The 26852-nt window shown below is 41.7% G+C and overlaps 1 long non-coding RNA gene across 3 annotated transcripts; it reads left to right on the forward strand.

The window, feature by feature from the left end:
* The first annotated feature begins 56 nt into the window (after positions 1 to 56).
* Positions 57 to 25486, forward strand: LOC109443590 (uncharacterized). 3 transcript variants are annotated; one of them, XR_002136718.3, is made up of 4 exons: positions 57 to 272; positions 6968 to 7064; positions 21281 to 21486; positions 25253 to 25486. It is a non-coding gene; the product is annotated as an uncharacterized LOC109443590 (long non-coding RNA). The 3 variants fall into 3 exon arrangements; XR_016021309.1 differs by lacking the exon at positions 25253 to 25486 and adding an exon at positions 18727 to 18798 and having other exon boundaries at positions 21281 to 21939; XR_012489721.2 differs by lacking the exon at positions 25253 to 25486 and having other exon boundaries at positions 21281 to 21939.
* Positions 25487 to 26852: the final 1366 nt, after the last annotated feature.

The raw sequence follows: 26852 nt of genomic DNA on the forward strand, positions 1-26852 counted from the left end.
GGGACATCCCTGGTTGGTGTTGCTTGAAGCGCAGGGACCAAAAGTCAGACTCTGAGGGCATAACTCGAGGCCGAAGGGACCTTAAGACTTAGGCCCGCTTTCTACAAGCACTGAAATCCTTTGGGCACCAAGTAACACTTGCACACACTCTAGTGACGGGGAACTTACCACCTTATGAGCGAATCTAGTCTTCCCTGGGCAGCACTGTCTGTTGGTTCCTTAGAATGCGAATAAGAGCTTTTATTCATGCATTAAGCTTCCAGTGTGCTGTGGTAAGTGCTTTATAGCTAATTCTCTCCATTTCACAGATGGGTAAACTGAAGCAGAGATGGTTAAATGAGCTGGGATTTGAATTGAACACTGTCTGACTCTAAATGGTAGCCTTGTTTTGCTGCTTCCTAAAACAGAAGTTGGGAGTGCCGACGGTGAGAAGGTTACAACAACCTGCATTTAGAGAGGGCCTTATAGTAAGGGCCAAAGACCTGTCTAGGGCAGCCTCTGGAAGCTTCCTCTCATTCATCTCAGTTTGACCCTTGGGAGTCAGATGGGAACCACTGGGGACCCTTAGTCCACACTCAATCCCTAGACGTTCCAAACAAAACCTTTCTTTGGGGTGCAGCCTGCTGGTCTGCTACCTCAGAGTCTGGGTTTCATCTAGGGCTCCTGGAAGACCGTGCAGCAGGGGAGTGACTAGATCACAGGAATCTATCTGGTTGCTGAGTGAGAATGAGAGGTGGGGGACTAGGGCAGAAGCAGGAAGACCCCAGGGAGTCCCCAGGGATGAAGAGAAGGGACAGATTTGGGACTAGAATCAACAGGATTGCTGTGAGGGAAGGGGAAGGCTTGGGGAAGGGGGTTGAATGGATGGGTGGAGGGGAGGAGCCTGGGAGCAGGTGGGAAGAACGCACTGAATTTGGATGACCTGGTCATACCCAGGTTGGATACATGAGCCTGTAGCTAGAGGCTTGGCAGGGCTAGAGATACAAAATTTGGGGACAGCTGCATAGAGATGGCCTTTATCTCTGGGCCTCCGCTTCATCATCTGTAAAATGAAGAGGCATTCCCTAAGGTGTGGAGTCCAGACCTTCCAAGTCTCCCTCACTTGGCACCATCATTTAGTCCCCATTTAGGCACCATCATTTAGGTTTTGGCAGGAAACCCCAGCACTTCCCAGACAGCCATAGCATACCCGAGAAACCCTTGAATTTCAATGTTAGCCCTCAGGGATTTCTGGGTTCTGCTTAGAATGAAAACGTCTCTGTTCTTCCACTGTCCAGCACTGAAAGATTTCAGGATTAGAATTACAAAGCAAAAGGAGACCTCAGGTGAAGGAACAATGACCCAAAAGAAAAGCCAGAATTTGGACTGTAATCTAGACAAAGGATTGTATTCTTGGGCTATATTTACATAGAGATCCCAACGAGCCAGGAACATTGAATCTCTTCAGCTCATCTGGCCTGCTGAGTCAGGAAGGCAATGCGACTCCACAGGACTGAGCGGAGAATTTTCTTTTGAAATAATGACTGGTCATTTCAGACACCCTAGGTACATTCATCGGTACATGTGCCTTCCTTTCAAACTCTATAAACAGCCGGTTTGGAAAAGCTAGGCACCATTTTCTGTTTAAGCATAAAAGACACAAAAGATAAAAGTGCTGAATTTTAAATCCGTAATCTTTACAAAACAGTCTTTAAATCCATAATCTTTACATTCACATGCTGTAGATTTTACAGACAGGGATTGGAAAGTGTAAATTGGCCAACTAGGCCACTTCTTTCTCAGAATTAAATATTTCCAAAGTTACAGGAGCATTTGTCCACAGGTCACTTCAGCTTGTCAGAAAGTTGTTTATCCAAAATTTGCAATCTCTATGGGCTTGACCAACTTTTTTGTGTGTCACTGCAAGCAAGGCTTTTTAAAGATGGCTTCCCCTCACCCCAACTTTTTAGATGTAACTTAAACATAGTAAAATGCACATTTCACCACCCCAGAAAGTTCCCTCATGTCTCCTCCCCACACATCACCCCATAGGCAATCACAGATTTTCCTCATCATATTTTAGTTTGTCTGTTTTAGAACTTAAAGGGAGCTATAGGATGTGTACTCTTTTGCTTCTGACTTTAGCTCAGCAAAATGTCTTTGAGATTCATCAATATTGTTAAGTATTAATAGTTTACTCCATTTTTTCTTACATTTTTTTTTTCTTCTGAAAGGCTAAGACTCACAAGAAGTTGCAAAAATAGTACAAAAAGTTCACCCAACTTTGCCCAATGATAACATCTTTGTAACCATAGCACATTATCAAAACCCACAAATTGACATTTGTACAATACTATTATCTCAGGTAGAAAGGGACTTTATTCAGCTTTCACCAGTTTCATATGTTCATAGAATTGTTCCATCACCACTGAGCAACTCCCTCATGTTACCTCATATCACACCCTCCCCCATCCCTAACTCCTGGCAATTGCTAATCTGTTCCCAATCACTATGATTTGTTATTTCAAGAATGGATACAATATGTAACTCTTTGAGATTGGCTAGTGTCACTCAGTCTAATGCCCTTGAGATCCATTCAAATGGTTGCATCAACATTTCATTCCTTTTTGTTGCTGAATAGTTGTATGACTGTATCAGTTGAGCCATTCATCCATTGAAGGACATTTGGGTTTTAGCCAGTTTTAGCTATTACCAAGAAAGCTGCTATGAACTTTGGTTCACAAGTTTTTGTTTGAACATAACCTGTCATTTCCTCAGGTAAATACCCAGCAGTATGATTGTGTGGTATGTGTATGTTTAACTTTTAAGAAATTGCCAAACTTTTCCAGAGTGATCATACTATTTTACATTACCTCCAGCAATGTTTGAAACAGCCACTTGCTGTGGATCTTTGCCAGCACCTGACATTAATATTTTTTATTTTACCCATTCTAATAGATGTGCAGTAGTATCCCTCATGCCTCTAATTTGGATTTCTCTAGTGGTCAGTTAGATAGTGAACATCTTTTCATGGGCTTACTTGCCATCCATCTTTGGTGAGGTGTCTGTTCAAGTCTTTTACTAATATTTTGATTAGATTGATTTTTTATTGTGGTAAAATATGCATAATGTAAAATTTACCATTTTGACCATTTTTAAGTATACAGTTCAATCTCATTAATTGTATATTCACATTGTTGTTCAACCTCCAGAACTTCTTCATTTTCTCAAAAGAAAATTCTATATCCCACTTATGAGCAAAATATCTCTTATAATTTTTGCATATTTCTTTCCAATATATTCATATGCACTAATGTTTTATATTTCATTTTTAATTTAAAATATATTTTTGAATAGGAGATTCATCTTATTGTAGGGGGGAAAAAATCAAGTAGTACAGAGAGGTGTAATCACCCTTCCCACTCCTGAACCTCAGTTACCCTGCTTCTTCCCTCTGCCATAGCAACCACTATGACTCACTTCTGCGTATTTACAGGGAAGGACTATTTGTGTATAAGCATACGAGTATATGTCTGTATTTCTATTTCTTTACCTGAATCTTAGCTTTTTAAGAATATTTTTTCAAATGAGCATAGTAAAATTGTGCATGCACATATACACAGAGCTCTGTGAGTTTTGAAGCTGGTATAGGTTTGGGTAATGATAACCATAATCAGTATACATGATGTTTCTATGACCCCCAAAACTCCCTCCTACTCTCCTTGTAAAGCTACACTCTCCACTCCTAATCTCTGACAACCACTTATCTGTGTTTCTGTTGCCATATTATTGCCTTTTCCAGAATGTCAAATAAATGAAATCATGCAGTATATAACTTTTTGAGATTGCCTTCTTTCATTCAAAAGGCCTTTGGGATTCATCCAACTTGTCATGTATATCGCGAGTTTATTTGTTTTTAGTGCTGGGTAGTATTCTGTTGTATGAATGTCCCAGTTTGTTTATCCATTTACCTGCTGAAGGACATTTGAGCTGTTTCCAGTTTTTTGGCAATGATGAATAGAGCTGATATAAAAATTTTTGTACAGAGTTTTGTGTGAAAATATGTTTTCATTTCTCTATGGTGTGGGATTGGAATTGGTGGGTCATATGATAAGTGTATATTTAACTTTTTTTTTTTTTTAAGATTTTATTGGGGACTATTGGGGAACAGTGTGTTTCTCCAGGGCCCATCAGCTTCAAGTCGTTGTCCTTCAGTCTAGTTGTGGAGGGCGCAGTTCAGCTCCAAGTCCAGTCGCCGTTTTCAATCTTAGTTGCAGGGGGCACAGCCCACCATCCCATATGGGAATTGAACCAGCAACCGTGTTGTTGAGAGCTTGCTCTCTAACCAACTGAGCCATCCAGCCACCCTAAATATTTAACTTTTAAGAAACTGCCAAACTGTTTTCTGGAGTGGCTGTACCATTTTGTGTTTGTGCCAACAATGGATGAGAGTTCCAGTTGCTCCACATCCTCCCCAACATTTGGTGTTGTCATTTATTTGTTCTTGTTTTTTGCCTTTCTAATAGGTGGATAGGGATATCTCATCATGGTTTGGATTTGCATTTCTCTAATGGCCAGTGATGTTGAGCATTTCTTCATGTGCTTATTAGCTATTCACAGGTCATCTTTGATGAAATGTTTGTTTAAACCTTTTGCTCATTTTTTTTGTTGTGTTGTTTGTTTTCTTAAAGTTGAGTTATCTTTATATTCTAGATAGTCCTATGTTGAATATGTGATTTGCAAATATTTTCTTCCCATCTGTGGCATATCTTTCCATTCTCTTAACAGTATCTTTTGCAGTGAAAAAGGTTTAAATTTTGATGAAATTCAAGTTGTTGTATTTTTCTTTTATAGATCACGTTTTGGTGTCATACCTAAAACTCTGGCTAATACCAGGTTGCAAAGTTTTTCTTTGATGTTTTCTTCTAAAGTTTTATAGTTTTACATTTAGATCAGGGGTGTCAAAACTGCAGCCTGTGGGCCAACTGCAGTCCTTGGCCCGCAATCCATTGTTAATTGGCCCGCAGCAAATTCCAAAAATATATTTAGTTTACTTAAATAAACCAGGTGAGGCAATACGTACTTCACCTCGAGTGAGTGGCCCAGCTGTTTGTGTATTTTACCGCATATGGCCCTTGGTAAAAAACGTTGAAAAAAGTTTTGACACCCCTGATTTAGCTCTATGGTCATTTTTGAGTTAATTTTTGTATAAGAGGTGAGGTTTAGGTCCAGGGTTATTTTGCATATGGATGTTCAATTGTTTCAATATCATTTGGTGAAAAGACCATCTTTTCTCCATTGAATTGCCTTTGCATCTTTATGCAAAAGTCAGTTGTCTGTTTTCAGTGGGTCTGTTTGTGGACTCTATTCTGTTTCATGGATCTGTGTGTTTATCCCTTCTTCAATATTGTACTCTTAATTAGTGTAGATGTATAGTAGTTTTTGTTGTATTTAGGGGGGGTTATTTATTTATATTAGTTTCAGTTATACAAAACAACACAATGATTAGACATTTACGACCCTCACAGAGTGATAATCCCCCAAGTCTACTACCCCTCTGACATCATACATATGAAAGTCTGATAATTAGGTTTGTGAACTCATCCTAGAAAAAGTGCTACATACCTCATTGCTGAATATCATTATGGTCACCTTCAAAGTACTCCCCTTGGGAAGCTCTGCACCAATGCCAGTGCCTAGTCCACCCTTCAAAGCAATTTTGGAACTCTTTTTCTGGAATGGCCATCAGAACTGTCGTCGTATTACACTTGATGTCCTGAATGTCATCAAAATGTCTTCGTTTCAATATTTCCTTTATCTTCGGGTAAAGAAAGAAGTCATTGGGGGCCAGATCAGGTGAGTAGGGAGGATGTTCCAATACAGTTATTTGTTTACTGGCTAAAAACTCCCTCACAGACAGTGCTGTGTGAGCTGGTGCATTGTCGTGATGCCAGAGCCATGAATTGTTAGTGAAAAGTTCAGGTCGTCTAACTTTTGGTTAACTGTCCAGTTGGTGTAAATTCATAATGAATAATCCCTCTGATATCAAAAAAGGTTAGCAACATTGTTGAAACAAGTTTGCAAACTTAATTGTCAGACATCGTAGCTATTATACCATTGACTATATTCCCTATGTTGTACTTTACATCCTGTGAGCATATATATATATATATATATATATATATATATATATATATATATATTTGATATTCAGTATTATTTTACATTAGTTTCAGGTGTACAGGGCAGTGGTTAGGCACTTATATAACTTATGAAGTGATTTTCCCCCATAAGTCCAGTACCCATCAGACACCCTACATATGTAGTCTTTACATAATTGATTATGTTCCCCATACTGCATTTCATATCCCCATGAATGGTGACTACCAATGTGTACATCTTAATTCGTTCACCTTCTCCCCCAGCCCCCAACTCCTCTCCCATCTAGCACTATATTGTAGTTTTTAAAACCAAGTAGTGTGAGTCCTCTGACATTACTCTTCTTTTTCAAAATTGTTTTACATTAAGCTTATCTACATCTTTTAAAAAAATCTCCATAGAATTTTGATTGGAATCATGTTGAATATGTAGAACATTTGGGGAAGAACTGCTGTCCTAGCTATATCGAGTCTTCCAATCCATAAACACAGCACATCTCTCCATTTACTTCAGTCCTCTTTGATTTCTTTCATTGGCATTTTGTAGTTTCAGCAAAGAAATATTGCACATATTTTATTAGATTTATACCTAAGTATTTATACCCTTTTTGGGCTATTGTAAATGTTATATTTTTAATTTCAGTTTTCAAATGTTTACTGCTAGTATATATAGAACTACAATTGAATTTCAGGTGTTGACATTATGTCCTAAAACCTATTTCTAGAAGCTTTTTTATAGACTCCATGGGATTGTCTACATAGATAATTACATTGTTTGTGAAAGAGACAATTTTACTTCTTGTCTAATATGTCTGTCTTTCTTTTTCTAGCCCTCTAGTACCAATATTGAAAAGGAGTGGTGAGAATGAACATCCTTGCCTTGTTCCCCATGTTAGAGAGAAAAAGCATTCAGTCTTTCATCAGTACGTAAGTGTCATGTTTCTTTTAATTTTTTTGTAGATGTCTTTCTTCACGCTAAGGAAGTTCCCTCTGTTCCTAGTTTGCTGAGTCTTTTTATCACAAATTTTGTCAAATGCTTCTTCTATATCAATTTATTTGATCATTTGATTTTTCTTCCTTAGTTTCTTAACATTGTGGATTGCGTTGATTGATTGTCATATATTGAACTGACATTGCATTCCTAGTATATACCCTACTTGGTTATAGTGAGCTATATAGATATACACACACATACACATATATATTGCTGGAATTGACTTGATAATATATTGTTGAGATTTATGTCTGTGTTCATGAAAGATAATTCGTCTACAGTTTTCTTTTATTATCTTGTCTGGTTTGGATATCAGGGTAATGTTGGCCTCAAAATGAGTTGGGAAGTATTCCTTCCTCTCCTGTTTTCTAAGAGAGATTGTGTAGAATTGGTTTTATTTCCTCCTTAAATGTTTGGTAGAATTTGTAACTGTAACCATCTGGAGATTTCTTTTTCAGGGAGTTTTTAAATACAAATTTTGTTTCTTTAATAAATATAGGATTATGCAGGTTATCTATTTATTCTTGGGCAAATTGTGGTTGGTATTTTTCAAGAAATAGGTCCATTTCATCTAAGTTGCCAAATTTTTATGTGTTGAATTGTTCATAAGATTCATGTTTAAAGACTGTAAGGTATATAGTGGTAGCCCCTTTTCCATTCCTGAAATTAGTAACCTATGTCTTTTCTTTCTATTTCTTTGTCAGTCTGACTAGAGAATGCTGATATTTAAAATTTTCACAGGTAATCCAGAAGGTTAGGTTCAGGTTGCAAGTTTCAACCTGCCTGCTGTGGGCTGTGATTCCAAACTCAGCTCAGTTTTTTTTTTCTTGTTTTTTTTTTAAGTACTAATATATATTATTATGGCATAAAGTAGTATTTTATACATTAACTCAATTTTACAGTAAAAAAATTTTATATACAATTGTAAAGAAATCATTGCACAAATAACTCCAATGTAAAATCGTGTTGTATTTCAAAAGTTCATTAAGTTGTTTGATACATAAATTGGAAAATATTTTCTCAGTAGAAAATAGTAAAAATGGTAACATTTCCCAGACTAGCCCAAGCCCATTTAAACCGAGAAATAGCTGAATTATACATTTATAAATATGGTCTGAATTCTGGGATCCAGGAGAAACTTTAACTTCAGTTATTGAAACAGCTGTTTTCCTTAAAATTAAGTTTCCTAAAGTGAAACATCCAACCTCAGTTTTGAAAGCATTTGCAGTTCCATATGTGTGCCCTGCAGTGGTCAGTCGGGGACCTGGGCCGTGTGCTACCCTGTAGCTCATTTGGCTAAGCCTTTGATGTGCTCTTTAGGGTCTGATCTGGAGGGTAAGCTCTGGGGTGAGCCTGGGAGTTTATACACAGCTTTCTGCGATGTCTCTCTTGATGTCCCCCAATACTTTCTGATGCACTCGAGCCTCCCTTCCCAGTCCTCCAGCCAGAAAGATAGGTATATTAGTTTGCTACGGCCACCATAACAAAATACCACACACTGGGTAGCTTAAACAACAGAAACTCATTTTTTCTCATTTCTGGAGGCTGGAAGTCCAAGATCCAGGTGCCTGCAGGGTTGCTTTCTCCTGAGGCTTCTCTCCTTGCCTTCTTGCTCTGTCATTCCACAGTCTTCTGTGCATGCACATGTCTGTGTCCTATCCCCTCTTCTTATAAGGACACCAGTCATATTGGATTAGGGCCCACCCTAACGATCTCATTTGACCTTAATTACCTCTTATAAGGCCCTGACTACAAATGTAGTCATATTCTGAGGTACTGAGGGTTAGGACTTCAACATACGGATTTGAGGGGGCACTTCAATTTCCCTGCTCTGTTGTGCACTTTCCACTACTGTGTCTGCCTCTGGGACCAAGGGAGGACAGGGAGAGAAACAAAGCAATGGGATTCTCTCCATGTTCTCGGAACCATAGCTCCTCTGGTTAGAGACAAATTTCCTCTGCCTGAGTTGTAAGTGTCTGCCCTAGCACTGCTAGCTGTTGCCCCCAACAGCAAGGTATTGCCTACAGGCTGGGGCAGGGGAGAACAGGAAAAATAAAAATAAAAACCTAAATGGAGTACAGCCCCACACACACACTCCTCAGATCAGAAAGAGAGGGCTTCTCTGGAGCTCTTTCTCTCTGGACCAGATGAACATTTCTGGGTTTTGAGTAGCTGTCTTTGAGGCCAGGCTGGGCAATACTGAAGGAAAAGAATTGTGAACTCCCGTTGAGTTTGGCAGCCCTTCGGATTCTGGTCTCTCACAAATTCACCTGCTACCATTTGCTTTTCAGCATCCTTAGCTAGCATTCTGAAAGTATTTATAATTGCAGTCAGCGTGATAGGTAGGCTGGAGAATGTTTATTCTATTTTCACTGAAATCAGAACCCCATACTTCAGCTTAAATGTTAGCTTTTAAGACACACACAATGCCCCATGCTTTGTTTCTTCATTAGAAATACATCTTGTAGGACTTTGCATATCAGTGTAAGTAGATTTCCCTCATTTGTCTTCACAGCTGTATAGTATTTCAGAGTGTGGCTGTATCATACTTTATGTAACTTACACCCTATTACATTATGCCCTAGGCTTCTAGTCTTTATTATTACAAACATAATACAATGGAATGCCTTGTCCATATGTCTTTGCACAGGCATGAAAATGCATCGAAATAATTTCTAGAGGGAGATTTTTTAAATCAAAGCAACTATGTGCATTTTAAATTGTGTTCAGTATTGTCACATTGATTTCCAAATTTACCTTCCCACATGCAATGTCTGAAAGTGCCTAACTCACCATACCCTTGCCAATATAGTTCCTGTGCACATGTTTCTCTTTTGAGATCTGTATTACAGCTCCACTGGCAGGAACAGGCATCCCAGCTTTGCACTTACTGGCTGGACGACTTTGAGCTCATTACTAGTGGCGTTTACATCTCAGCTCTCTAGTCTGTTAAATCGGTGTCTTTGTCTGTTTGGGCTGCTATCACAAAATACCATAGACTGGGTTGCTTATAAACAACAGAAATTTATTTCTTAAAGTTCTGGAGTCTGGAAAGTCCAAGATCTAGGTGCCAGAAGATTTAGTATCTGGTGAGAGCTAATGTAGAAAGGGTGAGGAAGACCTCTGGGGTCTCTCTTTTTACTTTTATTAGCATTTATTTGATGCTGAATTTACTCTTAGGCCATAAGTTTTTGTGTCTTCAGTTCCTTCTGGGATGTCGTTTTCTTCTGCAACCTCCTCTTATGGTTTGGGAGCAACCTGCTCTTTCTCAGGGAGAATCATCTACTTCAGGGTGGCAGGGGGCTCACGTACGGGTTAATCTGCAAGGTGAGCTCTGTACGCTCCGCGCTGCATCTCGGGAGCTTTGTTCACCTGGCTGTGCTCCATGACCAGAGAGTCTGCACCTGAACCCTTAGGTTCAGCAGCACTTTCTGCTTTTTAAGCATGTGCAGCAAAAATTCTGCACTCTTTTTGGGCCACTGACCCTGTGTCCAGCCCCATTGTTTGGCCTGAGCACACCTCCCAACTCCACCACTGTGATAACGGAACAGCACACATTGCTTCTGTGATGTGACATCCTTTAGATGCTTGGTGGTTTTTTGGATATGCATACCCTTGATGGCCTAGGCAGTTTCACGAGTGTTCTTAAAATGAACACGTAGACTTGAATCTCATGATGTACATGATTTTGTGGGGTTCTCGGGGGCAAGTGAATGGTGAACCATTTTCAGAGGTCACCTCAGGCCACTTACGGGAAGAGTCTGGGGTTTCTTTTGTAAGAATACTAATCACCTCCCAAAGGCCCCACCTCCAAATACCATCAGATTAGGGATTAGCTTTCACCATATGGATTTTAGAGGCACAAAACATTTAGTCTATTGCAATCAAGGTAATAGCAGTGCCTACTTCATAGAACTGTTATAAGGGTTAAATGAGTTAATGTTTGTAAAGCTGCTTAGGAAAGTGTCTGCCACATAGTGTCATATAAATGTTAATTAATTTTTTTTTTTTAAATAAATTAAGGTCTTCCAAGAAGAATTCACCAGAAGGGCAAGGCTCAAGCCAAGGAGCAATGCCTACCTTGTAAAGGGATTGAGGTGATAAATTAAATGCAGTAATGTATTTAAAGCATCTTGTGCAGTGCATGCTGCACAGTAAATGCTCAGTAAATGCCAACCATTGTTATTATTAGGTTTTCCCTGGTCTTTGTTGCGGGCACTTCTATAGTGACTGGCTATGAACTGACGCCCAGACCAAACGTGTCCAGGTTCACTGACATCCTGTGGAAAGGGCCTCTTCTCCTCCAGGAACAGTTGCACATGAGCAGGGTCAAGTTCGAGGGAGCAGCCTCCAGGAAGTGGAGCAGCACATATGGCTTTAAGGAACCTGCTCTCACTGGTGTCCAGTGGGTCAGCAACAGAGACCAGACAGCTGAAAAACAAGGCCCTTGAGGGGCAGCCGAGTTCTCCAATTCTCTCTCCACAGGACTGGAGTCAGTCTCTGGATTCACAGACAGTTGGCAGGAAGGCCTGAGACTCCAGAGGAGCATTGATGGTGGTTAACAGAGTAGGTGGTGACTCAGCTAGTTTATCTAGAAAAGTGAGAGATGGAGACTTATGGCCCTTGGCTAGGAAAAGGGTTAGTCTGGCCAAATATAATTCAGTATGTGGTAAAAACCAAATAGAGATTCTAACTAGGTTTCTAAATAAATTAATTAAAAATCTTTATCATATCATATATGTAATATAATATGCACATATAATGTATATAACATGTAGTATATATATTATATATACATTTGTATGCATAGAGAGAAAAAGAGACATAGTTAGCATACTATCTCTAACTACTTGGTTTTTACCACATACTGAATAATATTTTACATTTATGTTGTCTGGTAACACATATATTACATGTTAACATCTGCATATATTATATTAATATGTGTATATTATATCACATATACATTATGAATTACATATATTATATAAGTGTTTAGAGACCTAGTTGGTATCTCTATTTGTTTTTTACCACATACTGAATTATATTTTATATTTATAATTCTGATATCAGAAAATAGTGAAACTTATTACAAGATAGTCTGTGGGAAAAGGTGGGTATTTGGAGACATGAAGCAATTTTCTCGGAGCAGCCCGGAAGGGTTAAGTGCCAGGCTGCCCAGGGCCTCTTCACTGCTCATTGGTCTGCTTCTCACAGGGTGCTCTGGAGGCCCTGCCACTTACCTGCAGGGTGTGATTATGGCTCCTGCTCTGGGCCTGCCAGGAGGAGGAGCCTTGGAGAACGTGAGAGTGCTGTGGGAAAACGGAAGAGGGCTGGATTGGGAAAAGGCCCAGACGCCAGGCCTGTCTGTGGACCCCTTGGTACCTACCTGGCTGCCTCTGAGTCACTGAGCTTTTTGGAGCCCAGTCCTCGGCTCCAGCGACAGCCCTGTCTCGTCTGTGCCGCCTCCTCAGGGTGAAATCAAAGGCGATGAGTTGACTGTGGAACTAAAGAGCACGTGAAGGGAAATCTGAGAATAACCAGAGTTAGCATTTACTGAGTAGGTGCTCTCCGTGCTTGGCACTGTGCCAGGTATTTTACCTACGTCTTTTCATTTAATTTGATCCTCCCTCACAATTCCTCTCAAAGGTGATTATTATTACTAATAAATTTATTTGGGTAGATGATATATACACAATACAAAATTCAAAGGGTATAAAGATTTTACTGTGAAATGTGCGTTTCTAACCAAATAACCAGGCAAATTAACAGAGGTGAAAAATGGAAATATGGCAAATGACAAGCTCAGTGGAATCTAAGTGGTGAGTAGGTGGGAATTCATTGCACTATTCATCCAACTTTCCTGTATGTTTGAAAGCTTTTCATAATAAATTTGGGGGGTATTAAGTGAGTCTCCCTTCTATCCCCATCTCCCTTATGACATTCCCCTTCTAGGAGGTGAGCACGGTTATTCATTTCCTGCTTCTTCCATAGATACTCCGATTTTATAAGCATGTATGCATGCATGCTCTCGCATGCACTAACACTCGTCCATCACTTTATTTCTTGTACCGCACTGATAGAATTTAGTTTCTGGAAGCTTTAGAAGCCTAGCTGTTTAGGAAAGGCCATTCAGGTGAATCCCCACTGACCCTGTCCCAGATGCCCTGTCGGTTTTGTTCCCGAAGCTCACCCCTAGAGGGCGCTCGCCCCACTTGACTGTCTGCAGCAAACAGCAGAAGGCGCAGAACCCACTGTTGGGGCCGGCACCACGTGATTCATAAAAAAACCCCGAGGCCTCCAAAAGTATAAATACTTCTGTTCTTTGGCCTTAACCATGTTTTTTGTGGGTTGCAAAACTCAGACTCAAAGCTTACATTTTGGCTTCGCACCAGCAAAGGCTGAAAGAGGGAAAGGTTGCCCAGAAATCTTCACCCACACGCTGTACCGTGAACTTTCAGAGGATGGCTAAAACTCATTTCCGGGCATAAGAGATGCTTCATAGCATCCCAAACATTTTGATGCTGATTACTTGATAGATTTAACAACAACAAAAAAATTGGGGGGGGGGGGACAGGACTTTATTGGGGAACAGTGTATACTTCCAGGACTTTTTTTCAAATCAAGTTGTTGTCCTTTCAGTCTTAGTTGTGGAGGGCGCAGCTCAGATTCAGGTCCATTTGTGGTTGCTAGTTGCAGGGGGCGCAGCCCACCATCCCTTGCAGGACTCAAGGAATTCAACTGGCAACCTTGTGGTTTAGAGCACACTGGCCCATGTGGGAATCGAACCGGCAGCCTTTGGAGTTAGGAGCATAGAGCTCTAACTGCCTGAGCCACCGGGTCAGCCCCCCCCAAATTTTTTTTACTGGAGAAAATTCATTTTGTTTAATATATTAGAGCCCATTTATAACACTGGGGCTGGAAGATGTTTCTGAATTAATACCAAGCTTATTCTATGTGTAGTTGTTATCTTTAGGGAGACAAAATTTTACCACATTATCTCTGGATCTGTGTAAAAATGAGCTGTATTATAATAGTAAATGTATAACAAAAATGTTAAACTAGCACCAATAAATAAATGACTAGTTTAAATTAATCAAATAGAAATATTTTATTAACATTGAATGTGTACAGTAACTTGAAGTACAGTAAAGTTTTTGGCATTAAGAATATGTGTGTAGGGCTGGCCCGGTGGCTCAGGCGGTTAGAGCTCCGTGCTCCTAACTCCTAAGGCTGCCGGTTCGATTCCCACACGGGCCAGTGGGCTCTCAACCACAAGGTTGCCAGTTCAATTCCTCGAGTCCTGCAAGGGATGGTGGGCTCTGCCTCCTGCAACTAAGATTGAACACGGCACCTTGAGCTGAGCTGCCTCCCGGATGGCTCAGTTGTTGGTTGGAGCGCGGGCTCTCAACCACAAGGTTGCCAGTTCAATTCCTCGACTCCCGCAAGGGATGGTGGGCTGTGCCCCCTGCAACTAGCAACGGCAACTAGACCTGTAGCTGAGCTGCGACCTCCACAACTAAGACTGAAAGAACAACAACTTGAAGCTGAACAGAACCCTCCACAACTAAGATTGAAAGGACAACAACTTGACTTGGAGAAAAGTCCTGGAAGTGACACTGTTCCCCAATAAAGTCCTGTTCCCCTTCCCCAATAAAATCTTTAAAAAAAAAAAAGGAAAAAAAAAAAAAAAAGAATGTGTGTGTAAATATCTATTTTCAGAAATAAGTTTTTCAGAAAATTTATATATTGCTTAATATATAAAAATATATAAAAGCATAAATATAGATTATAGTATAGTTCTTAAGAAAACCAGTTTTGCTACTTCAAGGAATTTGTACTTCATAATCCTAAATGCAATGGGTAAAATGATTTATGTGTAAGATTATTCATGTAACTAAATAATAACACTTTGCAATAGCAAAAAAACAGAAATAACCTAAATATTCATCGGTAAGGGTCTGGATTAAAAAGTATATGTACAGCCATGAAATGGAATGTTAAGAAGCTATAAAAGGAATAAACTTTCTGTATATGAAAAGCATATCCATCTTTTCACCTTACTAGAATTTCTGCAGAATGGTTATGAAAGGAAATTTGAGAAATCAGGTGATACTTTCAACCCCAATTTTTAAATTTTTTTCTAACTTGCTATTTTTAAATACTTATATATTCACGGGAAGTTGCCAAGATAGTACAGAGAGGTCCCTTGTATCCTTCATCCAGTTTTCCTTACTAGTTACAGCTCAGGGAACTGTAATATCAAAACTAGGAAATTGACATTGGTACAATGGATGTGTTTGCTGTTTTATCACCTGTACAGAACTGCATAACCAGCACTGCAGTCAAGATAGAGGACTGTTCCGTCACCAACGGAGATCTCCTTTGTGCTGCCCTATTCTAGTCACACCTACCCTTCCTCCCACTATTCCTACCCCTGGCAACCACTAATCAGCTCTTCAGCTCTATAATTTTGTCATTTTGAGAATACTATATAAATGGAATCATACAGCATGAGATTGGTTTTTTCCACTTAGCATAATGTCTTTGAGATCCATCCAAGTTATTGCCTGTATCAGTTGTTCCTTTTTATTGTTGGATAGTATTCCATGATATGCATGTACCACAGTTTGTTTAATCATTTACCTATTGTAGGATACTTTGGTTGTTTCCAGTTTGGGGCTATTACAAGTAAGGCTGCTATGAACGCTCATGTCTTTGTGTGGACATAAGTTTTTATTTCTCTAGGATAAATGCCCAGGACTGTGATTGCTGGGTTGTAGGATAAGTGTATACTTAGTTTTTAAAGAACTTGCCAAAGTCTTTTCCAGAATGCTGTACCATTTTACATTCCCAACCGCAGTTTTATTTTTATACAAAATGTTATTGACTACTGTTAGCACAATGGCACTAGGCCAAACGCACATGAGCATTTGAGACACTTTTAATTTCTAGAGAAAATATATGTAATATACATGAGATGAAGAAAAATAGAGAGGTCAAGAATAATCTCTTTGCTTAGTCCCATATTTATGTCTTAGGCTTTCAGAATGCTTCTTCTCTCACCATCTTGCTAATCTTTTGTTGGAAAGCTACAACACATTGCACAGGCCACTCAGGTATACCCCGGCCCTCTGACTCCTGATTGTATTCTGTCCCAAGGCTCCCCATGAAGCTTGGGCTCATCCTGGAATGTTCTACCCCCAATAATAGTCATTTAGAGACCTTAGAGAGTCGTTTCAGAGCCATCCCTTCCCAGCGACCTCTGTACCTACACACCCGCCCCCAGAACTAAGCAGCATTAAAACTGTGTTGAATATGCCTGTCCATTCCTTCGTCTCCTCCCAACGCACATCCAGTTTTAGTCGTTAGGGTACAGGGATGAGGTCACACTCCCCTGTGTTAGGAGTGCAGACTCCATGGTCATGGTCGTGCTGCCCTACCTGGTGTCCTTGGACAAGTGACAACTCCTGACCTGAATTTCCTCACCTGTACACTTGAGGTGATAGATAATAACAGTCCCAGCAAACAGGACCATCCAGTAATTCTGCAGATAGTTATGGGCCAGCTGAGGACACAGCAGTAAGCGAAGAGGAGGCCCTGCCCTCAGGGAGTGCAACTGAAAAAGAAAACTTAAGTACAGAGTTCAGCCTGGCCTTGGCATGCAGTGGGCCTCTGAGAAGCATTAGTTATTTTATTAGTATAGTCAAACTCAGTACTTGCTTATGGACTTGAATGGATGATGAACCCAGTATTACACATTTGGTCTAGTATATTCTTATTCATTGTAATCAGACATTAATTACCATTAATTGTCAGCTGTGTTGGTCTCATCCCACTGCTAAAGTCAGATCAATTGCTGACCAAGATCACTCCATTTTGTGCTTAAAACTTAGGATTATTCTGAGTTTAACATCTTGAATATCAAATTCAGTAAGTGTCTCTTGCTGTAAACATACAACTTTGAAGAAATAGTCTTCATACGAACTTGCAAAAAGGTCCCTTACAGTGTGTTTGAAAGTTCATATATTATCAAAAGGTACCCACAACAATAAAGAACAATTTCATTGTTTATAAAAAGTGATACATTTCATAAATACTTAATCAGAAATACAAAATTTGGCAGGGGGGAAAATCTGCAGAGGAAAATAATTTTTTAAATCTGTAAAAATGGAAAAAAAAAGAATAGGGCAGTCGAATGAATGCAAAAAACTCAAAAGAGGTGTGAATTTCAGGCAAACTATTCATTATGCAAATTGGTCACTGAGTGAACTGGTCACCAGGTAAATGTATCATTAGGATATGTGGCTCTGGTCGGAATAGTCTGTTCTTAAGGCAAAACCAACATGGAGGTGATGGGCAGGTTGGATATTACAGTGAGGCTGGATGGAAATGTCCTGTTGGCTTAGCTTAGGTCATAGCCCTGCTTCCAGGAAGTAGGCATAGGGATTTGGGGCCTCTCTCACTTCCATACGAGAAGTTGGGGCCCTGTTCCCCACTATGACCCATACAACCACAGAGGCCTCTAAATGGTCACCAAGAACAGTTCATTATAGTGAGTGAATAGACAGTCAGGCAGCATGGACTCCAGTCACAGTTGATCGACCATCCAGCAATGTGACTTTGCACAACTTCCCTTCTTTCTCCTGCACCTGAGTTTACTCATGCATAAAATGACAGAGCAGATTTAGATGGTGGCTGCAGTCCCTGTAAGCTCTAAGATTTCCTGAGATTTCACTGCTGTCAGAGCTCCTCCCAAATTTTGACCTTTTCAAGTGACTCCAGGATGGAATGGAGAGGAGTACCATGTTTTTCTTAGGCTCTTGAAGACAGCCAAGACTTTTGCTATAGCAAAGGTTAATGTTCTGTGTCTCAGAGCTCCATTTCCCCAGGCTCTCAGAATGTAAATGTTAAGGTGATGAAAACAGTGAAATCCAAGCTCTGGTTCATTTGAGTCAGAGCTGCTCACCGTTCAGGGTGTAGCCCTGGAGCGGAGGCCCTCTGCTGTGGCCTGAAGCTTCATAAACTTGGGTTTAGGCTGTCAGCGCTGATTGATTGATTGATTGTACATAAAACCCAGCATATTTATTTGGAAAATAGTAGTTTCGAAATTAAAGAGATTTGGTAGTTCAATTTGCTTCTGAAAAAGAGCTGACATTCACAGCCGGGGTGGGGGGTGGGGGCAGGGGCCCTGGGGGCCAATAGTGAAACCTGAACTGGCCTCTCCCCACCTGAAAGGGCAGAGAGAGTCAGATATTTGCACAGAAGGCTGTGTTGTCACATCCACCAATTCACAAACCATATGCCTTAACCAATTTCAACGGGAAAGGTGTTGCAACATAACAGTTTTAATTGCTAATCCCTAGCTACATATCCAAATCTCTGGATTTACTAAGAATTGGGTGTGGAAGGCTGTGAAAGGCGGCAGTTTTCTGCCAGCCTGTTTATGTTCTTCCTCTCCCTCCTTTGCTTCCTTGTTTGCGCCCAAGCCCAGGCCAAAGGCCTCTGGACGATTGCGACCAGCGTGCTCTTTTCCAGGTGACGGGCCTGGAGTGGCGACCACACGTTTACCTTCTTTTCTATTCTTTGCTATAGAATCTGTGAACCTTGTATCCACCCCAGTCTCCTGGAGGAACAAGCAACTTTGAATTCTTCTTGCCATAGCTGGTATGAATCTCAGTCCATGACTCAGGTGGACCAGAAAGAAGCTTCATTCCTAGAAGTCCACTCTGAGTGCAGGGCTGGTGTACACCCTCTAACTGCAGTCTTTCCTGGGCACACGCTCCCCACCTGCTCCTCAGCCACACATTGCGTTTTACACTGGTCTGGGGTTTTGAGCGAGGCCAGGGTGGGGAGGGATGACTCTGGCGCTGGATCATCAGTCACACCGTCGCGGAGGGATCTGTTGCCCCCCCCCCATGTGGCTCCCGTGGCTCTAGGGTCCTCTGCTTCATGCCTGCCATATGGGGCACTGGGGATCCTTCTGAGGTTGTCCCAGTGCCTGGTTGCACCACCTTCCACAGGGTTCCAGACTCTAGGCAGTATTCCCAAATCAGCTCCCTTCTAGAATGGGAGGAAGGAGGAAAGGAAACTATAGGAAGAACCAACAGGGTGAATTTACAACCTCCGGCATAATCTGGGCCGGCAACCAGCCTTCCCTTTTGCTCCAGCTCCGTATCTCTGCATGGGAGAGTAGAGGCATCTACTTTTTCAAAAGGAATAATAAAATGATAACAAGTAATATTCTCTAATATCTGTTGAATACAATATAAACCTGGCATTATCTGATTTCATCAGCACAATTGCCTTTTGAACTAAATAATATTATTGTTTCCATTTTACAGATCAGAAAACTGAGGCTCAGTGGGATTGAAAACTTGCTCAAGGTCACACAGCAAGTAGAGGGAGAGCTGGGATTTGAATCTCAGCCTTCCTGACACTAGAGTCCAAATCCTTATTTATAAGCAGTGTTCAACTGCATTTTAGATGCTTAAAAAAAAAAAAGCCAGACCTGTAAGCTTAGAGTGGTGTTTAAAAATTCTCTTTTTATGGAGTTTGTACTACAATCTGGCCTTTCTCTCAGTGGGACTATAAAACAGCACCCAGCAGTTATTCCCGCTGCCAGGCCCATATTACGAGCTCAATAAATATTTGTTGACTGCTTGATTGTACATCTCACAAGCAATTTTGCATTTCCACATACTTTTGTGTCTGGTTCAAATGTGGCAGGAAAAGTGAGAGGTTGCTGGTGGCTTTGTCTTTTCTAAAAAATAAGGAAAAACCCTTCTAGTTCTGTTTAAAAAATGCCTACTAAAACTCCTTCAACTCTTTCTTCTGTTTGGCTTCCTAGCTTCCAGCCAGACACAATTAGGATGGGAAGTCCTGCAGGATTTTGGCAAGACACCTGGCTTTTAAATCCTGGCTTTGACATTTGCTGTTTGTGTGACTTGGGCTGGTCACATACTTTTCTGAATCTCTACAAACGTCCATAAAGCGGGAGCGATAATAAAACCTACCTCAGGGATACTGTACATAGTAGGCACTCAGTATTTATTTCCTATCTCTGGTAATTAAACTAATCTCATTGGAGTGTTCTATTAGTTTGAACTTTAAACTTAAGGCCCTTCTGAAAACTCTTTAAGGAAAGGATACCATCCTTTGGATGGATTTAAGAATTTGTTTTTCCCAATACAGCTTAAAGACACTGTAGCATATTTTCAATTGCAAGGAAGAGAAAATGCTGACCCAAACTGGCATAAATAAGAAAACGCAGTATTCAGAGGTATGAGGGTTTTTCAGTGGTTCTCTGGTGGTGGTGAAGACCCAGGTCTTCCAGCTCTTTCTCTCGGTATCTACTCACGGTCACAGGTTAACTAGAGGAGCAGATCAGGGCATCATGTCCAGACCCAGCAATACCCAGAGGTAGGACAGGGGCCTTTTGTTCCAGTGTCCTCGTAGGAGCCAGGAAAGCTTTCCCAGAAACCTCCTATCAGATATATCCTCACATTTCAATGGGCAGAGCTGAGTCACATGCTGGAGTCTAGGGATGACTAAGATGGAATTAAACCAGTTAGAATTTATCTCTGAGCTGGGGATGTGGTGACTACTTCCTAAGTCACGTGGGGGAGGATGGGTCCTTGAATTAATCCAGGATCCATTAGCAAGGAAAAACAGGGAGGATTGTTGTGATTACCTTCTCTCCACCCTGTTAGTGAGGGGCAGACTCCCACCCTTGAATTATGGAGATGACCAAAGGACACTTGACACTGGACAGATCAACAGCGGTAGTTTATTAGTCACCTGTACTCAGCCTGGGGAGGAGGATACCACGAACCACGCAGAGCCATGCGGGAGCTGCACTTGGGAACAGAGTGTTTATAGTATCAAAAGAGTGAGGTGCCCTTTAGGGCCTGCAGGAGGATGGTGATTGGCTTGTTGGGATAATTCCCAACAATCTGGCAGGAACTGAAGTCCACTTCAGAGGAATAAGCAGGAACTGTGCCTGGTCCCTGCGACGAGAAAGTTGTTTGTTTAGGGGACCGTATTCACAGGAACATAATGGGGAGGAGGACTGATGGTCAGGCCATTTGAGGACCTCCCAGTTTTCTCAGATGTCAAGGCAGCACCTAATACTGAACTTTCATTTTAGGTCTTACATGACAGCGATGGACGTGAGTTGTGTGGACATACAACAGATGACCACCCATCTGAGCAACCTTTCCTTCCTGCCCTCCATCATCCATCCATCCATCCGTCCGTCTGTCCGTCCATCCATCCATGCATCCTCTATACTACAGGAGTGAAGCAGCCTAAATATTCTGACTCTACCTCTGGTTGGACCCAAGCTCATAGTTTGTGAGTGGTCGTCATTCAGATCAGCCCTTCTAGTCCTGTCACCAGCTCTTCACCTTTCTCAACCCTGTACTAGTCAGTAGGGTCAGCTCTTTGACCCTGGAATATGCTATTTTCTGTTCTGCTTTTGCTAGAACCATCCTCCCTTCTTCTCTGCCTGTCTAAATTCCACCCTCCCTTGAGCCAAATTCCTCATCATCCAAACACACTTTCTCTCTCTTCCCTGAATTCTGGTTCTTCTTGTCTGCCCAGAACCTTTGTGGCAACGTGCAAGCACACAAATAACCACATGCTCTTGTGTGTCACTGCGCTCAAATCATCCAATTCCTTCAGAAAATATTTATGAAGTAAATACAAAAAGCAGTTTGACTAGACTCTTTAGATGAACATGCATCTAGCACATAGAAGGTCCTCTGTAAAAAATTGTTGACGTGGTCAATAAAATACCTGAATGGCCTTGAAATTCTGAATAGTATTTTTGAAAGGCTACATACTTAATGATATGCAGAGAATTTCAGGGCTCACAGAAATAATTTATCTTAATCTACACCACTATTTTACTGGCTTCACTCATTTGCACACACCCTTATAATTTTTGTATCATCTGTGCACTATCTATGTTGTACTAGCATACTTCTTTTTTTTTTTTTAGATTTTTATTGGGGAAGGGGAACAGGACTTTATTGGGGAACAGTGTGTACTTCCAGGCCTTTTTTTCCAAGTCAAGTTGTTGTCCTTTCAATCTTAGTTGTGGAGGGTGCCGTTCAGCTTCAAGTTGTTGTCCTTTCAGTCTTAGTTGTGGAGGGTGCAGCTCAGCTCCAGGTCTAGTTGCCATTTCTAGTTGCAGGGGGCACAGACCACCATCCCTTGCGGGAGTCGAGGAATTCAACTGGCAACCTTGTGGTTGAGAGGATGCACTCCAACCAACTGAGCCATCCGGGAGGCAGCTCAGCTCAAGGTGCCGTGTTCAATCTTAGTTGCAGGGGGCGCTGCCCACCATCCTTTGCGGGACTTGAGGAATCTCAGCTGGCAACCTTGTGGTTGAGAGCCCAGTGGCCACTGGCCCATGTGGGAATCGAACCGGCAGCCTTCGGAGTTAGGAGCATGGAGCTCTAACCGCCTGAGCCACCGGGCTGGCCCTAGCATACTTCTTAAATTGATTAGTTTCAAAACCTATTCTTGATCTAAGCAATGTTATCTGTGGCATCAGATAATATCATCTGTGGCTTGATGTGCTAATTATTTCCACGTATCTTAGAACAAACACAAAAAATAAGGTATTAAATATTTGTCTACCAGCCATCTAAAGTTATTTTATGTACCACACTTGGGACACTCTAATGTGGCCATATTCATTTTTACATATTTTATGATTTAAAAAACCAATCACAACATAAAAGAGTACTATTGTATGTTCATTCTCGTGTGCTTTTACTTATATGAACATTTTAGTAAAGACAAAACTCTGGAGACAGAAAGCAGGTCAGTGGTTCCCTGGGGCTGGGGATGGAAGTGGGGATTGGTGTTGAACAGACACTAGGGAACTTTTTGGAGTGATGGAAATATTCTAAAACTGGATGGTAGTGATGATTGCATAACTGAATGACTTCAGGAAAATTCATCAAATTTCACATTTAATATGGATGCATTTTATGGTTTGTAAGTTATATCTCAGAGAAGAAAGAGGAGGAGGAGGAGAAGAAACGAAAATAGAAACCATCAGCCAGGAGGGGAAAAGAAGGGGCTTCTGCAGTCCAGGAGATGTTCTGTTTCTTGATGTGAGTGTTGGTTACAAGGTTGTGTTCACTTTGTGAAAATGCATCAAGCTGTTCATTTACGCTTTGTGCACATTTCTCTATGAACGTTATACCCCAGCAAGAAAATATACTAAAAAAAATAAAATAAAATCAGCCAAGATGGGGACCCAAGTAATAAAAAATTATTACTTTCTTGTTTATTATTTTGTGTAACTATATTACCCTACCAACTTAGTTTCACAGTGTTAGGGGTTTGGGTTTTGTGTGTCAATACTGAAAGGGTTATAAGAAGCTATATTTAGCTAATCACGCAAGTGCTATCAGAATGTCAGTGGACGCCATTGTTCCTTAATTATTCATAGCAATTATCAACGTGGACAATATTCAACTTGCAACTAAAATAAATGGATGTTTTAAGAGGCCTTGGTGGAACAATCAAATCATCAGTCTCAAAAAGTTCCCTCTCTCAGCCGGGTTCTCCTGCTGCCCACCAGTTTCAATTCTATATTTATCTTTCAAATCAGCAGTATAGCAATTAGTTATTATAACAGGCGCTACCAATTTATTGTGTGCCGACTTCATGGCAGGCACTGTATTATCAGAGTTTTTCATACGTTTTTATGTAATTGGGGAATATTGGGGAATAGTGTGTTTTTCCAGGAAGTCAAGTCATTGTTTTTTTCAATCTAGTTGTGGAGAGCGCCACTCACTGGCCCATGTTGGAATCGAGCTGGCGACCTTGGTGTTATGATCACCACGCTCCAACCACTGAGCCAACTGGCTGCCTACCAGCGGCTGAGCTCCAAGCTCAAGCCGTTGTTTTCAATCTAGTTGTGGAGGTCGATGTGGGAATCGAACCAGCAACCTTGTTGTTAAGAGCTCGTGCTCTAATCAACTGAGCCATCCGGCCACCCCAAGTTTTTAATACTTTAATTGCCTCATTTCATTGTCACAACAACCTTACCATGGTATTGTTTTATTCCATTTTGCAGTTGAGGAAACTGAGGCTGAGGGCTCCTGAGTGGGTCCAAGCCCCCATTGCTGGTGAGGGACAGAGCCAGACAGCAAACTGGAATCCAACCCAGTGTGCTTTGCTGTGTTTTGGGACCTGACATCAGTAACAGGAAATAAGTGACATGTGTAACAGATTCTGAATCCTGAAACATGGCTCTTCATGAGGTTACTATAGTTACTTCTCTACATGATGCTCTCGTTATTTTGCCGGGATAACAATGGATCCACTGTTAGCCACTGAGAAGTTGAACCCCCACCATCATCACAAAACCCAAGGGACATTATAATAGGTTTAAAATAGAATTCCTGCCTTTAATCATATCTTTTATTTCAGAAGCCCCTGGAACCTTAACAGATCCTATACTATGGCAGCTTTACAAATGTTATTTGCGCCCGTGTAAAACATAGGGGCTCACTAAAGGTAATACAACCATATTTCAGACAGAGACCTTGACCAAGTGATGCATTTGGGTGGGGGAAGGGGCATTGCATAGGTGGTCCCTCACTAGGTTGAGGGAGAAGGTGGACATCCAGGCAGGAAGACATGTAGAAAGAGAGACCTTGGATATGTTAGGAAGGAGAGGTCATAGGACCCCGGAGACCCACCTGAGGGGGACAGGACAGAAGAGGCAGGCGGTGTGCTGTCTTTGAAAGTGAATTTGGCTCTTGCTCAACTAGCAAACACATGCGGAAAAAGTGGTTTGGATTAGGAATGGGGCGTAAGGACAACCAAGGACTAAAATGTGTTATTGACAAGCATTTACAGCACTGAGCTGTCAGGAAGGATGAGAACGCAGAATCTGGAGTTGTCTTGCCTTCTGCATGCCAGCTGGCCGTGCTATGGCCAGGCAGCTTTTTTTATTCCTTCTTGACATATAAGGATTCTTGAGGCCCGGGGCTTCTCAGATGTGGCACACTGAGACCCTCTGGGGACTAAAGACAGAAGCCAGAGTTGCCGATCTCTGGTCTAAGGTCAGATCCATTCTCTCTAATTACAGAGTCACAATGGTGAAGGGGATGGTGACATGCAAGGATGACCACAGGGCCTCTTTCTCAGCTCTGGTGGGAACCAGGTTCTCCCCCACTGGTTCTGTAGCTCCCAGCAGAGTTCTGGAAGCTGAAGAAAGAGAAGATCAGAAATAATAGGTAATTAGATACCTTGTAAAAAGGAAAAATACTCGTGTCAAACATACCAAAGCGTCTCCATGGCTGGAAGTGGGGGAGGTACTGGAAACTGCTGCTGCAAGGGTCAGTTGTGCGGGGGGGGGGGGGGGGGTAAATGTGCAGAGGGACTGGGGCCAGCCCCGGAGGGGATGAGGGGCGACTGCCCCAGGAGAGGGGAGACTGGTTAGAAATGCATTTCCCAGTCAGGGCAGCCATTGAGTAAAAGGCTAAGGAACGCCTTTTACCAGCCTTAAGAGAACCTCTGCTAGTGAAACCAGTGGACTAGGACCAAAGGGGACTGAGGCAGGAAGGGAGAAGCGCACACGTAGAGAAGGGACAGAACCCACCACCAAGATGGGCAGAGTGGAGCGAGTTTTTCCCCTGGCCAGTTCCTCCAGTGTTCAGAATACTCAGAGGAGTAGTTGGAAGGAATTATCTTGGGTCCAGATAATCCATGCAATCAGCTGCTTTAGGGTCTCTTGCCTCCTGGAATCCCTAGGGACCATCCCCAACTTGGGAGGTAATTAGATGGCTGCAGGTGGGCTGAGTGCAGGTTCAGCCCCCAGGTGACCTGCTTAAACTTTGATAGCTCTCTGGGCAGTGGAGCAGCAGCCCCCAACTTTTGGGGGCCCCTCTCTTCCTAAGGGATCCTCACAGCCTCTTTCCAGTCTATGGCTGAGGCCTGCCTGCCCTCCCACCCTGCTCCCCATAGGGCCTCCTATTTTAATATTCAAGAGGCTGTTTTGGAAAAACCCCTAAAGGGACTGTTTTTTCCTTTTTTCAATCTTGCTCTACCAATCATAAGACTCCCTGAGACTGGGGGGACCTGGTGGGGGGCTCAGTGACAGAAGCCAGACAGGACAGGGAGGCGGGATGGGAAAGGGAGCTCCTCACTGTGCATAATCAGCCAAGAGATTCAGCCCGTTTTGTGGGCTGTGTTTCATTTGCCAGTTCCTTTTTTCATCTTGTTTACTGTTTTTATTCCGTCTTCAGTGCTCTTTCATTTCTCCACTCAGGAACCTTACTAAGCATTTCCTGTGGCCAGGATTGTTCCAGGTGAAAAGAGATACTCTGCATGAAGACTTGAGCCAGTCTTCTCTGTCAAGGAGGCCACATTCTAGTTGGTAACAGACAATTTCAGAACACAGTGAGCGTTCCTGCTGAGCTGGGGCGAGCAGGAGAGTGGTTTGGGAGCCTGGGGCTGAGGGGTGAACAGACCTTATGGGGGGGGGGGCAATAGAGGCCAGGGAGATCTCCTAGAGGAGGGGGAACTGGTGCTGGTTCCTGCGAGAGTTGCCAGATAAAATACAGGATGCTTTTATTTAGTGCAATATTTGTGACATACTTACAATTAAAAAATTATTCATTGTTTATCTGAAATTCAAATTTAACTGAGCATCCTGTCTTTTCGTTTCCTAAACCTGGTAACCTTAG

Source organism: Rhinolophus sinicus, chromosome 5 (genome assembly GCF_057876585.1).
Source record: "Rhinolophus sinicus isolate RSI-liver-muscle chromosome 5, RSI-T2T, whole genome shotgun sequence".
Taxonomy (NCBI): Eukaryota; Metazoa; Chordata; class Mammalia; order Chiroptera; family Rhinolophidae; genus Rhinolophus; species Rhinolophus sinicus.